General features: G+C 40.5%; 1 protein-coding gene across 1 annotated transcript in view; it reads right to left on the bottom strand.

The window, feature by feature from the left end:
- Positions 1-1,109: 1,109 nt before the first annotated feature.
- The window catches only part of bin1a (bridging integrator 1a), a 48,318-nt gene continuing 32,197 nt past the window's right edge, over positions 1,110-17,230 (bottom strand). Inside the window, exon 17 of the transcript XR_013197048.1 lies at positions 1,110-1,122. The gene's annotated coding sequence lies outside the window, so the exon portion shown is untranslated. The remainder of the gene's footprint in view (positions 1,123-17,230) is intronic.

Consider the following 17,230-nt stretch of genomic DNA (forward strand, 5'->3'; position numbering starts at 1 on the left):
CTCATCCAATTTCCAAAATTTTGTCACACTTGCCATTGATGAGTGAATTGAGAAAATGTACATTAGGCCTACCTGAAAATTCCTTATTGGCCCTGAAATGGTATTTTGTGCCATACAAAAAATTAAGAATGGTTTTTCGAAGTTGTAAATAAAGATTATTAGAGTTGTTCAAGAAAATACTACCTTAGCGTTTCTACTTAATTTTACATTTACCAACCAAAATATGTTCTAACAACCTTGTTAACTTTCCCTAAATTCTAAGTTCAGATGTACAAACAGGTGTGGTGAGAATAATACTGATTAATGACCGTCTTTTCTCTTGCAGATAACAGCAGGCTTAAGTGTGGATTGAAATCTAATCCAAGGAACGCAGGACAGGAACACCAAGGAGAATGAGGGATCTCAGGACGAGGGAGACAGGTAAGTAGCACCAGGGTGTACTGTGGAAACAGGCTGGAACAGTTCGGGAACAATAGTCTGAAATGCACAGAGAGCAGGTTAGAGGGTCTTTCCTAGTTCAAGGTGTGACAGGAACAGGAAGTGAGGTGTGTTCCTTTGTAGTGCTCAGTGATTGCTGGGATTGACGACAGGTGCAGGTGATTAGTATTCGGGTGAGTGTGATCTTTGTGTTGTGGATGTGAATGAGCCTGATTGATTCCTGACATTACCCGAGGGGTCCGCACCAGCGGACTGAGGACCCCGACGTCGTGGTGGTCTGCCTCGAGGTCATGGAGCTGGTCGATGTGGATGCTGTTGGTGGAATTCAGTGAGAAGAGCCAGGTCTAGGATATCGTCTCGGGGAACCCAACATCGTTCTTCTGGCCCATAACCTTCCCAATCGACAACGTATTCTAAACGACCACCCTGACGTCGGGTGTCCAGGATTTCATGGACGGAATAGATGGGGTCCTCTTCGATTCAGTGGGGATTTCTTTAAGACTGCAAGGGAAGCTCGGCTTCCCCTATAATGTTAAAAAATGAATGGTCAAATATGTACTATTGTGTTAGAACACGTTCATCTCAAAGACGAATTCGTTCAGAATCAGCTACATACAGCAGGTCGGCTGACACGATTTCCTTCTCATACATTCCCGGAGTCACAGTGCATTTCCCTGTTGAAGCCTAGCAAATCCATTGACTTCAATGAGGCTGCTTAGAACAGTTTTTTTCAGTGCTTCGAAACTAGATGGTCATTGGATAAATCTGCGATTATGTCCCGCCGATGGATGCTCAGCTTCTCTGGGGTGAATGGAGGATTTATGATGAAAATTGGTTAGCAATTTCACCAATCAAATACCAAGAAATAAGTTGTAGCAGTTTGTCTTTCGACTAAACTTGCAAAATCCCCGATGAGACTGAGATCGAACAGCTTCAGCGTCAGCGACTTTTTATAGTACAAAATTGCTGTCAATCAAAAGGAGATGCAGTCTTTTGACAGACCCTTCGATCGATGATCGAAGGGTCTGAAGCTGTTCGAGCTCAGTCTCATCGCGGATTTTGCAAGTGTAGTCGAAAGGCAAACTGCTGCAACCTATTTCTTGGTATTTGCTTGGTGAAATTGCTAACCAAATTTCATAATAAATTTCACACAATTATACACCACATTCCTTGTTTCAGTTTAACCCAAATCCCACATTTCCTCCGTCAAGTTTAATATCTTTTTTTAGATCGTTGTTCATTCATTCATTAATACAGCTTCCCCTCTTTGAAAGACAAGCAGTCGCCACTGCTTCAATGGTAGGTATGGGAGGTGTGTGGTCAGGATCAGGCTTTGTGGTGGGAGGAAGAACAGAAGGATAGTGATGTTTCAGGAGTGACACATGAAAAACTGGGTGAATCTTGAATTGGTGGAGTTTATATGTGACTGGATTGACTTGATGGAGAATTTTGAAGGGTCCGACATATCGTGGGCTTAATTTACGGCAGGGCTGGCGTAGACGGATGTCTCGTGTCGAGAGCCAGACAAGTTGACCAGGTTCAAACGTGGGCGTGTCATTTCGTCGTGCATCCGCAAATCTTTTTTGTCTGCGTATGGCCTGTTGGAGATGATGGTGATCAGTCCACACTCTTTCACTTTCTCGAAACCAGTAATTAACTGAAGGGACTTCAGAAGGCTCACCGGACCACGGAAACAGCGGCGGCTGGAAACCAAGGAAGCATTGGAAGGGATTTAGTCCTATGGTGGTCTGATGCAAGGAGTTTTGGGCGTATTCTGCCCAGGCGAGGAATTGATTCCATGTGTCTTGATGATTCTGCCAGAAGGTGTGGAGGAAATGAGTTATCTCTTGAACCTTTCTCTCAGTTAGTCTGAGGATGGTACCCTGAAGTCAAGCTTATCGTTACTCCAAGAAGAGAAAAGCCTTCCAAACCCGAGAGATAAATTGGGGTCCTCGAAAAACCTGGTTGAAGAGGTTCTTGGCTGTCGCAAGAGCTGTAGGGAGACCTGGCAGGGGATCAGTTTACAGGCTTTGGAGAATCTATTGACTATAATGAGAATGCAGGTGTTGCCTCCTGATGGAGGTAAGTCAGTAACGAAATCAATGCCAAGATGTGACCATGGCCACTGAGGAATGGGTAGAAGCATAAGTTTCCCAGAAGGTAAGTGATGAGGAATCTTCGAGACAGCTCAAACTTGACATCCCTGCATGAAACATTGTACTTCCTTTCACCTGCCTGGCCACCAGTATGGTTGGTGTAGAAGGGTGTAAGTTTGTGCTGCCCCGGGATGGCCCGTACCGACTGACTAATGAGCAGATTCGATGAGAGCTAGGCAATATTCGTTTGGAACATACGTGAGGGTGTCAGGGCATTCCGGTGGAGTAGGTTCTTGTCTCGTAGCTTCTTGGATCTGATCATCAATGTCCCATAGAATAGGGTTAACAAAAACTGTAGGGGGCAGGACTGATTCGGGTTCGTCAACGGTGTCTGGAAAAGCATGAAGTCTGGTCAAGGCATCCGCATGAATGTTCTTTGTTCCTGGACGATAGGAAATGTGGAAGTGAAACCAGGTGAAGAATAAGGCCCAACGGGCTTGACGTGGGTTTAATCTTTTGGCTTCTTTGAGATACCACAGATTCTTATGATCGGTAAGTACCATGAATGGATGTTGCGCCATTTCGAGCCAATGTCTCCACTCTTCCAGAGCCAGTTTAATGGCGAGGAGTTCCCGGTTACCTACATCGTAGTTCTGTTCAGCTGGTGACAACTTCTTTGAAAAGAATGCACAGGGAAAGGGTTTATGGACATTCTTCTGGTGTTGAGAAGTATGGCACCTACTCCAGTCATGGAGGCATCGACTTGGGTTAGGATGACGTAGAAGAGGAGCTGAGATTAATTTGTTTTTCAAAGTTTGGAAGGCATGGTCTGCTACAGGGTTCCAGGACAGTGACTTTGGTTTCCCTTTCAGAAGAGAGGTAAGTGAAGAAGTTATGGTGCTGTAGTTGTTAATAAATCTGCGATAGAAATTTGCAAAGCCGAGGAATTGTTGGAGTTCTTTTGCGGTGTGGGCCATGAAGTGACTGCTGCGACCTCTCCATCGTCCATCTGTACCCCCTGTTCACTCACGATATATCCAAGGAAGGTAACTGATTTTTGATGGAAAAGGCATTTCTCTGCTTTTAGGAAGAGGGAGTGATCTCGTAATCGTTGGAGAACTCTGGAGACATGTCGTTGATGTGCAGCTTCGTTTTGGAAGAAGATTAGAATATCATCGATGTAAACAATCACCAATTTGTTGAGGAAATCACGGAGTACCTCATTCATGAAATCTTGAAACACAGAAGGGGCGTTGACCAGTCCATATGGCATAACGAGGTACTCGTACTGGCCTGAGGGGGTGATGAATGCAGTCTTCCTCATCCCCACTCATCCCCCTTCCATATTCGAACAAGATTATACACACTCCTGAGGTCCAGCTCAGTGAAGATACTAGCACCTCGTAGTTGTTCGAGTGATGTGGGTACGAGAGGAAGCGGGTATCGGAACTTTATGATGATCTTGTAATTATGGTGACCAGTAATTAACTGAAGGGAATCGGTAATCAATGGTAATCAATGCAAGGTCTTAGGTCCCCGTCTTTCTTGGCCACGAAGAAGAAACTAGATGCTGCTGGAGAAGTTGATGGATGGATGTACCCATGATTTAAGGCTTCTTGTATATATTCTTCCATGCCTCATTTTTCTGGGATGGAGAGTGAAGAAATGTGACCGCGAGGCACCGATTTACCAGGTTCCAAGTCAATCGCGCAATCCCAAGGTCTGTGTGGAGGAAGATGAGAGGCTTTCTCAGGACTAAACACGTCTGCAAAGGAGGTATAACCGGGGGGGATTATTTTTCTCAAGGGCTCTCAATAGACATCTCTGTGATGGGGATAGTTTTTGGTGAAGAAGGGACAGGTCTTGGAAGTTTTGGGAAGCAAGTAGAAAAACAGGTAGAACCCCAGCGCAGAATATCTCCGTTCTTCCATGAAACCTTGGGATTATGCTGGATGAGCCAGGGTCTACCAAGAATGATTGCGGAAGTGGAATTTTCTAATACCATAGGAGTAAATGGTTCTTCATGCAAACAGCCTACTCTTAACGTGATTGGTTTTATTCTGTGTTTCACATACCCAGGCTTTTCCGGTCACTGATTTGGGTGTGAACGGGGTTTGAGAGGATTCGCAGGATCCATGTTATCTCTTGCAGATAACAGCAGGCTTAAGTGTGGAATGAAATCCAATCCAAGGAATGCAGGACAGGGACACCAAGGAGAATGAGGGATCTCAGGACGAGGGAGACAGGTAAGTAGCACCAGGGTGTACTGTGGAAACAGACTGGAACAGTTCGGGAACAATAGTCTGAAATGCACAGAGAGCAGGTTAGATGGTCTTTCCTAGTTCAAGGTTCGACAGGAACGGGAAGTGAGGTGTGTTCCTTTGTAGTGCTCAGTGATTGCTGGGATTGACGACAGGTGCAGGTTATTAGTATTCGGGTTAGTGTGATCTTTGTGTTGTGGATGTGAATGAGCCTGATTGATTCCTGACAGATATACTCACGGCAAAGTTCTTTTTTTCGTAAAAAGAAGTTGGAAATACCTTTGCAGCAATATATTAGACCTTCTTTTAACAAACATCTCAATGCTGTCCACGCTGCTGAATGGAAGGGATGGTGCGTTAAGTCCTTTTGGGAAGTTTATATTTACTAGTTGAAGTCTATATAACATCAGGTCCATTCAAGTCACTTACGACGGAGCAAGATGATGGTATACCTTCTCTTATTTAACTACACAAAAATACGGCAAGGTTTTTAAACTTCTTGAAAATGAAGAACAAAGAAAGTAAATCAGGTGTGTTTTGCTTTATAATTAGTTTTTAAATTAATTTATGAAGCCAATGTGAACATTATTGTTACATATTATATTGTTATTTTACAATGCTATTATATTTTATATTATACATACAAATCAGTATACAGAGATTCATGGACAACCTAGGAAGTCGGGGAAGGTCTCATTTTTTAAATTTTCATTACTAGCTGTTCAAGCATTGTCAATAAAAAAAGCAATTAATAAATTATTTAAAGGGACCATCAAAATAAAGTGATACCTAATGTTTTTATTCTAACGTTTTGAGAACATTGTTAAAGACCAGATAACTTTGAACGAAAGTTCTATTAACTTTACTGGAAGAATGTTTGTTTATTACTTTAAAAGAACCTTGCCAGAACCAAAGATCTGAGAACGTTCCTTGTTAGCTGGGTAATTCATGTGCTATTTGCTACTTTAGGTAGCTTTAGGTTGAGGTTAAAGTGAAGTAAACTTTAGTAAATGGTTAGTTGGTCTTTGATTTAAAACAGTCAGGTAACTTATATGAGTGAGATTCAGTTTATAATAATTTATAATCTTTCTTATAGTTGATGCAAATCATATATTACAGTGCAGTTTCTTTAATAAGGTTACCAAGCCAATAGACACATAAAGCAACATTATTTATTCACTAACTCAATTTTTTTACTCACACTTGGCTCTTAGCTGGCTACTCCTCTATCTCATTCCAGTCATTAGTTTTGTTATTTTTAAATGGTGTGAGAAACCATTTCGGATTGTTACAGATGGGTTAATGATATGCCCCGTGCCAGCAGCACACCAGCAGCCACAGCTGGGTTGGATCGAGTCTGTTACTTTCCTACACAGCTGTGCACTGAACTGACCAGGGCGCCCATCACATTTGCCCTTTAAAAACCACAGTGGACCTAATCTCTCTCTCTCTCTCTCTCTGTCTTGCATAGCCACTTGACAAACATACAGTTTCTCTGCCAGTCTAGTGCGGCCTTGCAACTCCTCTCTAAAAATACTATTAGCAACAAAATACAAGGATTATATAAAAGCATGAGTATAAATGTATAAATATAAAGTGCATAATGAATGTATTGATATTTGCCGTTTTAGAGTTGCAGTTTCCTCAGGGAGTGGCGAACCAGAGCAGCCAGGACACTCTTTAAAGTGGTGCGCTGGGATGTGGGAATGTGCGCTTTTGGGCCGGAGTGCTGAGCAATGCAAGTGATTCTGGCTCTCGCTCATATAACATCACTGATCAGTCCCACTCAGGCTATACCTTTCATTCCCAGAACTTTCCACATGCATTCATAGACTGCAATATCATCGAGTTCATCCACAAAATGAACTTATCCTTTTAAGTTTCAGGTTATTTCTGTTAATCTCTTCTCTCAGCCTTTTCCCGTCTCCTTCAATCACTTTTTCAATCTTCCCTTTATGTTATTTTATAATGCTTTTGATTTTTTTTCTCCTTTTCTTCCCCTTCTTTACTCCTCTCTAAAGTATAATTTGTCCAGGAAGGGTGTTTCTGTGAAGATAAAAGATATGTTGACTGAAAAAATAGGAGACAATACTATTAGTCATTATTATAGATTCAGATTAAATTGCAATTCCGGTGAATTCTGTTGTTCCTACAGAAGAATTAAATCTAGCGTGATTGAACCCCCCTCTGTTGACGTTTGAAATCTACGAAGATCACAGAGCGATGTTTTGGTTTCAGTGCATCTGTACACTGGTCACTGATTGCACTCGCCTGTTTTAAATCGCTAGCGATGACAAATTGTGTCTGAGGTGGGACTGTTAGCACACGCTAGCACAAGAGTACCAATGAGTTCTAGCGGCTGCATGGGAGTTGCCATTATTACTTCCTTCAGATTTTAATCTTTTTGTGAACATGAAGTTTGTTCAATGAGTCCCCTCCACTTTCCTTCCTATTGTGAATTCGACTTTCAATTGTGAGTCTGCAAAGAACACCTCCACCCATATCTATATGCGGAAATAAAAGTTTGATCATTTATTGATATCCGAAAATATAAGTGGATTTTTCCACTCCTTTTAGTCCGATAGAACAATTAATATTACATCTTGGCTTGTTAATTAGTTTGGCTGTTTTTAATTCACTTGGTTATGCAATCTATTTATTTTAATTACAGCACGGTCTTCTTTAGTATTTCCATAATGATTTTTTGTCTTTCTTGTAGCAATTTAAAGGGATAATTCACCCCAAAAAGAAAATGTTGTCATAATTTACTCACCCTCATGTCCTTACAAAACCTGTTTGACCTTCTTTCTTCTGTGGACTACAAATTTTGAAAATGTTGTCCGTACAATGAAAGTCAATGTGATCTAATGTTATTTTGAACACCATTGATATTCATTATATTGACAAAAACAGAAACATTCCTCACCATGAGATACTGACACTTTGGTGTCTCTAATGCTTATTCAGGCGGAATTTATTTAATAAAAAATACAGTACAAAAGTTTATATTATGAAACATTATTACAATTCAAAATAACCTTCTATTCTGATATTTAAAAATGTTATTTATTCCTGTTATTTTTTTTTAAAGAATATAAAAGTATTTGAATAGTAGTGATTCTTCTTTTTTGTTCGACAGAAGAAAGTAAGTCAGTTCAAATATATAATTGCAGGACATGCTAACTGATTATTGCTAAACAACATAATAAAGAAATAACAATAAATCACATATGTGCGCAAATATTAGCTGGCTGTAAATATCCTGACCGTCCCCATCTCTATCACTCATCTAATTTTGTGTTTGTGTAAATCCTCTTTTTGTCGCTTTCTCACCTTTCAAACTTTGCCTCAGACAAATTCCTATGGGAAAATTTACTGTAAGGCACAGGATATATACACAAACCATGAGGACAGAAAATGTGTCATGAATCAAGTTGTGGTGTTTCTTGGAAAACCTGAATGATATAAGCTCTCTCTGAGAGCAACAAACAGTCAGTCTGCTTAAAGTGAATGTGTGTACACTGATGTGTGAGTGTGCATTCATTGCAGTGTGGTATTTTTGTCCATTATAGCGCTAAGTGAGCATGTCTGTGGTAAGACAGTGTTTACCTGTGGTCAGATTAGCTATACTGCAGGCCTGTGGGTCTCCCTCTGTATATAGCTGAGACAGGGAATGTGAGGGGACCTGAAGACAGACAGGGAAGAGGATAAAATTAGCAAAAAAAAGGACCACTATGTTGCTGTGCTGATCATAAACAGCATTTAACAGTCCAGGCTGAGATGTGGCCGTGATAATGAACTGATTCATCGTCACAGCATGTGCTAATGGCTTACTAAAGAGGGCAACTGAGACAGAGTTGCGGAATGACAGTCTTTTAAGGAATGATGAAAGGATGTTGCAGAAATCCTCTGGTGTCCACTAAATCGTTAAACTGAGGAAATAACCAGGTAGATTTAACCACAAACTGACTATATCCTGTAGCAGTAGGCTGAGGGCCATTGCTAATTGGGTGAAAGGTGGGAATTTAATGTAGGGGCCCACAGATCCAAGGATGCCACAATATTTCCAGCAAGATCCTTTAGGATAACAAATTACTCAATTTTTTATTTCCTACTTGCTCACGCTGCCCCTTCTGACCAATTCCTTATATTAAATATTAGGACAAAATATGACTTTTAGATGTTTATATATTTTGCTTAATTTACATAAAATCACATATTACACTTATGAAATAACAAACATTGATTTGAGCTTTTTGCATTCCAGATGTGTTACATTGAGTAAAGGGATAGTTAACCAAAAAATGAAAATTCACTCAACAGCGTTTGCTCTCGCGTCAACACTCAACACAACACGCATGCATCGTGGTGCTTTCATGAACGGGCGTTGGAAATTAATATTTTGTTAATAAAGCGGTAAATTATGTTTTTTGCACAAACAAAGCATTCGCGTTTGTTTATAAAATTGAGGTTAAACCACTGGAGTCACATTGATTACTTTAATGATGTCCTTACTACCTCTCAGATTTCATTAAAAAGATCTTCAGTCTTACAGGTTTGGAACGACATTAGAGAGAGTAATTAACAGTGTTGGGAGTAACGCGTTACAAAAGTAATGCATTACAGTAACATATTACGTTTTGCTGTAACGCAGTAGTGTAAGGCATTACTAATCAATTTTCAGTAATATTTTACTCGGTACATGTTCGGTAAGGCTTGCGTTACAACAGACTTTTAGTTTTAATTGTAAAACAAACAAACAAACAAACAAAAAAAAAACAGCAAGACCGCCAGACATTACGAATGAAAGATGCAAGTAGGCTAAATTAACTGTTCGTGGTCAGTCAATAGCCGCGTGTGAGGTCCAAGTCTGTAATTAAAGACTAAATGGCAGCGTCTGATATATTTATATAGCGATTTATTTTTTATTTTTGCTCGCGCTGGCCAGTGGAAAAGCGGCTAATGGTGAAGATGGCATTAAGAAGACTACATCCGCGAGATGGACGTATGCGCATTAGGCTATTCGTTCTGTTTTCTTTCTAAACAGTTAGGCTATGTTTATGTGGTATTTTTCATGTTTTCATCACGCAATCATGTTTTTGATGCCGTGGTGACGCGTTCATGTAAGGGCGGCGGCGCTGCCGATAAAGCACCTAAAAGCTGTCACAAAGAACCGGCAAAAGCAATGATTATGAATATGTCAAATATAGCAAGGAGACATGTTGATTGTTTATTAATAAAGTCAAGTTGAAGTTGACGATGCTGACTCGCGATCTTCGCAGTAGTGAATGCACCAGAGAGAAATGCACATTTCATTCCATAAGCAGAGAGCAGTCTGTTTTCTTTCGTTTTGAATTGTTCTGTTTACAAGTAGACATTTCAATATAGATATATTTTTCAGGTCCGTACAATTAAAACAAAACGAAATTCACTTTAAAGAAAGGCTTCGTGTCTTCTGTGTAAGGTGTCTGTGAAAGTTTTAAAGCAGTCTTTTAGTGCCGCTTCAGAGCGGTCGCGTCCGTAACGGAGAACTGTCACGTCTGTAACATTATTTTTTCCTCATTAATGCGAACACGAAAAATAAAATAAAATGAATATTTTATGTTCTGTGGAGATCCAACCCTTCTTCATTAGATTTGCGCAGTGCAATTCACAGAATTACAACAACAAAAAATCGTTGCCTCCTAAAAGTTAAAGATTTTTTTGTCACACATGACTGTCAATTTCCCTAATATTAAATATAAAACGCATGTGTAGACTGATATTTTTCTAATGTCTGGACTCCTTTCTGGGAGGAGACTATGGATAAACAGACGTTTCAATATTTTGGTATTAATGCATTTTCTGAGAATTTATATAATTATATAAGTTAACTGCAAGTCTGCAAATGTCATGTCCATAACGCTGGAATTCCCAAATTTTAAATAATTTATCCTCAACTAGTTTTGTGGTGTAGGTCTACATATTTTATAATGTTAAGTTAACTTCAAATAATACTAATAGTAGGCCTAATTTAAAGATGTGGTAGAATATTGGATCTGGACGGTATGGATAACGCTGGGAGTTGGAAGGTGTGTGTCGCCATTCTGCAGGTTCGTGGATCTGAGTGTCGCGATTTCGGTTTCATATCGCATATCGTTACAGCCCTAGTCATTTTAGAATGTTAAGTTCTACTTCTGTATAGTTATTTTGGTGAAAGTAACTCAAAAGTAATACAGGAGTAATGTAACGCATTACAATTCTGAGACAGTAATATTGTAAGGTAATGAATTACTTTTAAATAACAGTAACAAGTCATATATAATGTATTACAGTTTGGAAGTAACTTGCACAACACTGGTAATTAATGACAGAATTTTAATTTTCGGGTGAACTAACCCTTTAATAAAGTGTGTCCTAGCATCCCAATAATTCACTAAAAGTGTAAATGTTTCAGGTCTCAGGCTGACTGATTTGAAATGAACAGTTCTTCAATCTACCCTACAGTATGTGTTTGTGGCTCTCAATGTGATGGCACTGCAGAGAAAGAAATTACTGAAATTTACAGTAAATACAACATTGGGAGGTGTTCAGATATGGAGAAAATAATTAAAATGAGAAAAACTTAAATGAGAGGAAATCCTGAGAAACATAGTTTTGTAATATTGTAATTGTAATTGATACAATCTGAAAATTGTTCAAGCAGGATTTGAACTCATATAAGCATATAAGCACCATGTGTTGGAGCACGTGTCGTGCACCATCCACCAGACCACATCTCTGTCTAAACTTGCCTTAAAAAAGGTTAGGGGCCTAGAGAAATATACAGTCAGGAGGCCCAGACATCCTAGCTACCGTCCCAGATGGGCTACATCTACAGCATTAACGGTTTCCTTCCAGGCCTGGGCCGTGGATTGACAGAGACAGACACAAACAGATCGACCGGGAGAAAGAGACTACTGTGGGATAGATGAAAGTAGGATGCTATCCCTCCATTCATCCATGTCAGCCTGTTCCTGCTGAAGCGTATAGTGTGTGCACTTGCGCACACTTTCCGCTAGCTTGTCCCCATCTCCGAGCAAGCACCCTGTAATTTGGGCTGCGGGCAGGCCTGCAGTCTTTGAAGCTTGCAGCAGCACCGCAGCAGATCGCCACAGCCGGGGTGACAGCGGCATCCCACAGAAGATCACGAGACAACCCATACAACATGGACACGCAGGATCTGTTCTGTCTTTTCCTCGCCGTTCCCCCCTCGCATTATTGCGCAATGCTCTCCCTCTCACCTTTCTGTCCTTCACCCTTCTGTCCTCTCCCTCACTTATCGTCATTCTTTCATTTTTTCCTTCTCGTCCTGCGATTGTAACACCACCTTTCAGAACAAAGCAAGGGATTTTTCGCATTTTTTCAATAGATCCACGAGTTTCATGAAGATCTGATCTCTTTCATGCACAAAAACACTGACAATGGCAGGTATGGTGACAATTAAACAAGCTTGACAGCTTCTGTCATAATATCAAACTTAATATCTCACTCATTTGTGTTCTTGCCTTTTTCCTTGTCTTGCCTCTAAGCAAAAATTGAGGCCTAAAATCAAATTTTTTTTGCTCATGGGCTCTATGTCAATACTGGGCACTGAATGTTGATGTTTACCTTCATTTTAGCTGTTTAATCATATTGTCACAGCCTATTTAAAGGAAACAGGCTGTTAGCCAGTACACAGCTGGCAAGGGCAGTAGCGGTATAGTAAAATATAAATATAATAAGAACGTTTTTGAGCTGGTGAATCCATTCTGAGCAGTGAAACATCACCACAGTGACCACAGCTGTGGCATGCGTGCAGGAAAAAAGCAGTCTAGGCCTCTGAAGCCTGAGAGAAGAACCCAGTAGGACCAATAAACAGGCAGAAATGTACAGCATGTGTCCTACTTCATTTTAAACGCTGCCATTAGCATGAATCCCTCCACAGCCATCACTTACGCACACAGAACTGGACATCATCCTCACATAATTGCCAACTTTATTGTTATCAATATTTATTGTTACTAGATTTGACTTTTCTGAGTTCTTTTAGGATAGGCCACTATCAGAGCGACATCTTTACCTGAATTCTGGTTGACAAGCAATACATTCTAATTCGATTTAAAAACGTGCTGCATCAGTTGATAACAAAAATTCTTTAATCCCACATTTGAAAAAAAGCTTCAACAGAGGTTATTCTAAAAACAGAAATACTGAAACCCAACTTTCATCTCATCATCTTACAATATATTTAGCCAAGAGTAAAGGTCACCACAGCCATGGAGGTGAGTGAGGTTCAAGCTCAACCATAGAAAAAAAAAAAAAAAAGCGGTTTCAGGTCGGTTATGAAGGTAAAGAGAAACATAGAGGGGGGAGGTCCCACAGGCTGCTATTGATGCATTGAGTTATTCAGGGCTCTTGACTTTAGGCCTCAATTACAGCCATTTGGCAGGAGCACTAACGTGTGGAGACGCGGCTGTGGCGAGTCCGGTCCACACTGCCCGACCCTGTGCCTGTCCCCTGGGCAGTGCTTTATTTTTTTAGCAGGCGGCTTAGCTCAGTCTGCTTTTAGCCTCTGCTTTTATACATCTCTGGTATTATTTTTTCCCTGCTTGCTCCAGCTGTGACTGCCCCAACCACTCCTTGTGCTTCACTGCATGTGGAGGAATGGAGTAATCGGACATTGACGCTGCACAGCTCCTTGCAGGCATGAAATAATTCTGTGACATCTCCTGTCTCTGGTCCAATCAAAATAGAGGCCTCCAGAGTCTTCAGTCGTCATGAGTGCTCAGTGAACTTGGTATTCAGGTGCCCTTAACTGAAGTTGTGTCCCAAATGATGTACTGCACTGTGCACATAAACACCACACCATGTCATCTAGTGTACCTTTGTCTCAATATTGGCGTTTTTCAGTGTGAACACAGTCAGCACATCTTATTCTACAATATGGCATAGACCAATGAAGAAGTCTGCAAAATGGAACACACCTTTCACTCTCAGAGAAAAGAAGTGTGCAAAAAGATTTCCCTTCAGGGGTACAACAGCTTGTCACTAGGGCAGTACCCTCAAATGGAGATCCTTGTACGTTATTTAACCCTAAAAGGTACATGTTAGTATGTTAGTAAGTGTACATATTACCACTTTAAGGTACTAATATGTACCTTTTATAGCTGGGGTGTCCAGTCATTTTCCTGCAGAGTTTAGCACAATCTGGTCCAACACAACTGACTGTAAGTTTTTATAAATCCTGAAGACCTTTATTAATTGGTTCAGGTGTTTAATTAGGATTGGACCTAAACTCTGCAGGATATTGCCCTTCCAGCAGGATGGGAGACCCCTGTTTTAGGGATAAATAAGGTACAAAGTTGTCCCTTGAAGTGTAATGCCCAAGTGTTTTACCCCTAAAGGTAAAATTTTTGCACATTTTTTTTTCTGGCAGTGATTACATGCGAAATCGCCTTCAGCTTCCACCGAAGGAAGAATGAGTGGAGTATGGAGACTGTTAAGACCCTATGAGGTTTATCATGCAGTTCGAGGGCGCTGTCCCTCTTTCCCCTGAGGTTGTTATGGACAGCAGGAAGTGGTGAGGGAAAAAAAGCTGCCATTACCTTGAGGGGAGGGAAAGAGCGGCTCACAGAACACCGAATCCCACCACAATCCACAAGAACGCCATTCCGAAGGACGAAAACAACTAAAAACAGAGTTGTTTACCAGTTATTAGTGGAGAAACACCAAGTTGCCCATGTTCTTTCTCTCTCGCTCTCTTTCTCCTCCTCTCCTTCAGCATTCCCTCTCCCTGTCCCTCCTGCACACCCTTTGTTGGTTAGTTCCGTGGGTAGCCCTGGTGCCCATGTGAGAACCCAGCAGACCCAGTTCACTCACCCCACTGACAGCAGATGAAAGGCTCCCTGGCTGGCATTATTTGAAAGGCACCCATCTCCCTCTGTTTTGCCCCGGGTGTCCTCTTATTTCACAGGACAAATTAATAACTCTGCTACATCAATGGACTCTTGCTAAAAGAGCCTGGGCTGGTGTCTGAACCACTGCCATCGCCCGGTTGACGGGGAACAGCCGCTGATGTGCTGCATTTAAGGACATGGGCTCTTTTCTTGAAGGCAGAAGGGATTTCTGACTGGATCTGACCACTTCTGAGGCATTGTCAACAGCCAAGTTCAATAACCAGGCCTGCTAGGAGCCATGTCTTTATTTACATCCATCAAAGACAAGAGGACACGCTCCGTGGGATCCACACGCTCTGTAATTGTGTCTCTGTGACCTCCAGAGTCAAGATGCAAAAATTTGAAAACAAGTTCATCCACTGCATTCCATTTATGCATGCTGGTACTGCTTAAGTGTACCTGGATCTCATGTGGACTTGTGCATCAGTAGATAAAACCATCTATCTGTGAAAGGTGAGATAGTGGAAATATGTTCTCTAGTTTAGGGAAGAGTTTTGCAAAAGTTCTTAAATACTTTAGTGACTGTAACTGAAGTGATTATTTCATATTAAGAATATACATTCAGATTAATCCGTTACAGGGTAGCCGGGTGACTCAGTGGGCAACACTGTTGCACACAGCCTGGGATTCCAGGAGCCTTTTCTGTGTGGAGTTTGCATGTTCTCCCCATGTTGGCATGGGTTTCCTCCAGATACTCCTTTTTCCCCCACAATCCAAAAACATGTGTGTGTTGATATGTGTATGTCTATGTGTGTTAGCTCTGTGATGGACTGACCATCAATTAAACATGTTTATTGGTCCAGTTGAGGTATAAAAACAGGTAGAGTTTGACATAAATAACCATTTAAGGCTTTAAAACGACTGGCAGGAAAGGAATAGAGGAGGAGAGAGAATGAAGGAAGAAGGGAAAGAACAAACTATTGAATGAATAGTTAGAGGAACATATACTAGGCCATGATGGTGGGAATGAGGGATGGGTAAGATGGCCACATGGTTTCACACTGACCTGTACCAAGTGGTCAAGGTGGCAGTTAGTTTGATTGAAAGAGCGACAGTAGTGTTTTCCTCACCCGCTCAATTACTCTCTTTAACTCCCTGTTCCAAATGAGGACACACCAAAACCCAAACCTAAAATACTTTGATATTTACAGACATAAATAATTAAAAAATAAATCAACACCAAACACCACGTCTGTTAAATTTGCTTTTGAAATGGGGACAAAACCACTAGCCCCTTTCCAGCAAATATTTGCAGAGCTAATTTGGAAGACTTGGGTCTGTTTCCTTTGCCTCATTTAAAGAGAAATTGAACAGAGTTTGAGTGTCGTGGATATATCTGTTCTTAAGGTGCTGACCGCTGGTTTTATCCACACAGTCATCACTTGTGTAAGTGGAGCGTCTTCTCTCAGTGCTGTAGAATAGAGCTGCTCCTGTGTAACCGTCTTCCAAGCTATATGCTACTGACTTTACCAGCTTCATCTTCAATTTTGAACAGTGAACCCCTCATGCAGGTCCCACCACTACCCATTACCTCAGCACAGGCCAGCACACACTGGAGCTCTGTATCATAATATCTGATACAAATAAGAACCATTGAGCAATTGATGTGGAATCTGGAATATGCAACACAAAAAAAAAATTTTCCAGCTCAAATGAATTGTCAAAATGCTTGTCTTGGCTATTATTTATTCACATGAGGGTCAGGGTAAAAAAGGATGCCCAAGATGAAACAAAAAAAATCCAGTTTAAAATATGATCTTTCTGTCCAGGTCAGGCTCATACATATTTTAAAGTCTACCATTTCTACAATTTCTACAGTCTCTCTCTCTCTCTCTCTCTCTCTCTCTCTCTCTCTCTCTCTCTCTCTCTCTCTCTCTCTCTCTCTCTCTCTCTCTCTCTCTCTCTCTCTCTCTCTCTCTCTCTCTCTCTCTCTCTCTCTCTCTCTCTCTCTCAAAAATAAATAAATAAAATAAATAATAAATATATATAAAAAATTTTTTTGTTACTAAAATTTTGATTTAATGATTGTTATACCCTTTTAAAGTTGGGGATAAAACTATGAATATACCCTTGTTTTTTAATTGTTATGGTAAACTTGAATGAATACATGTAAATATCACAAATTAAGTCATAAATATGGAGTTATTACATTTAATAAGTAAAATATAATTATTGTTTAATGATCTGACATACCGTTATGAGGGGCTACACAACTGATTTGTGGCTTATCACCACTGTCATTGCCAAACTACTTATGCAAACATTTTTCTTTTTTAAGAATGTCAGCATTATCTCTTATACAGTCTAGACCATATTACTTTAAGCACCACTTCGACTTTTAATTGATCTAATTTAGAATAACTTAATCGATCAGGGAAAAAAAATCCACTTTGACTCATAAGCAGCATCGTTACACCTGTCACCAAAACTGAACGGTTAAACAAACGGATCTGTTTTGATCAATGAATGATAAATCATT

Source organism: Siphateles boraxobius, unplaced genomic scaffold (assembly GCF_051911475.1).
Source record: "Siphateles boraxobius isolate OS27281-9 unplaced genomic scaffold, OSU_SipBor_1 7, whole genome shotgun sequence".
Lineage (NCBI taxonomy): Eukaryota > Metazoa > Chordata > Actinopteri > Cypriniformes > Leuciscidae > Siphateles > Siphateles boraxobius.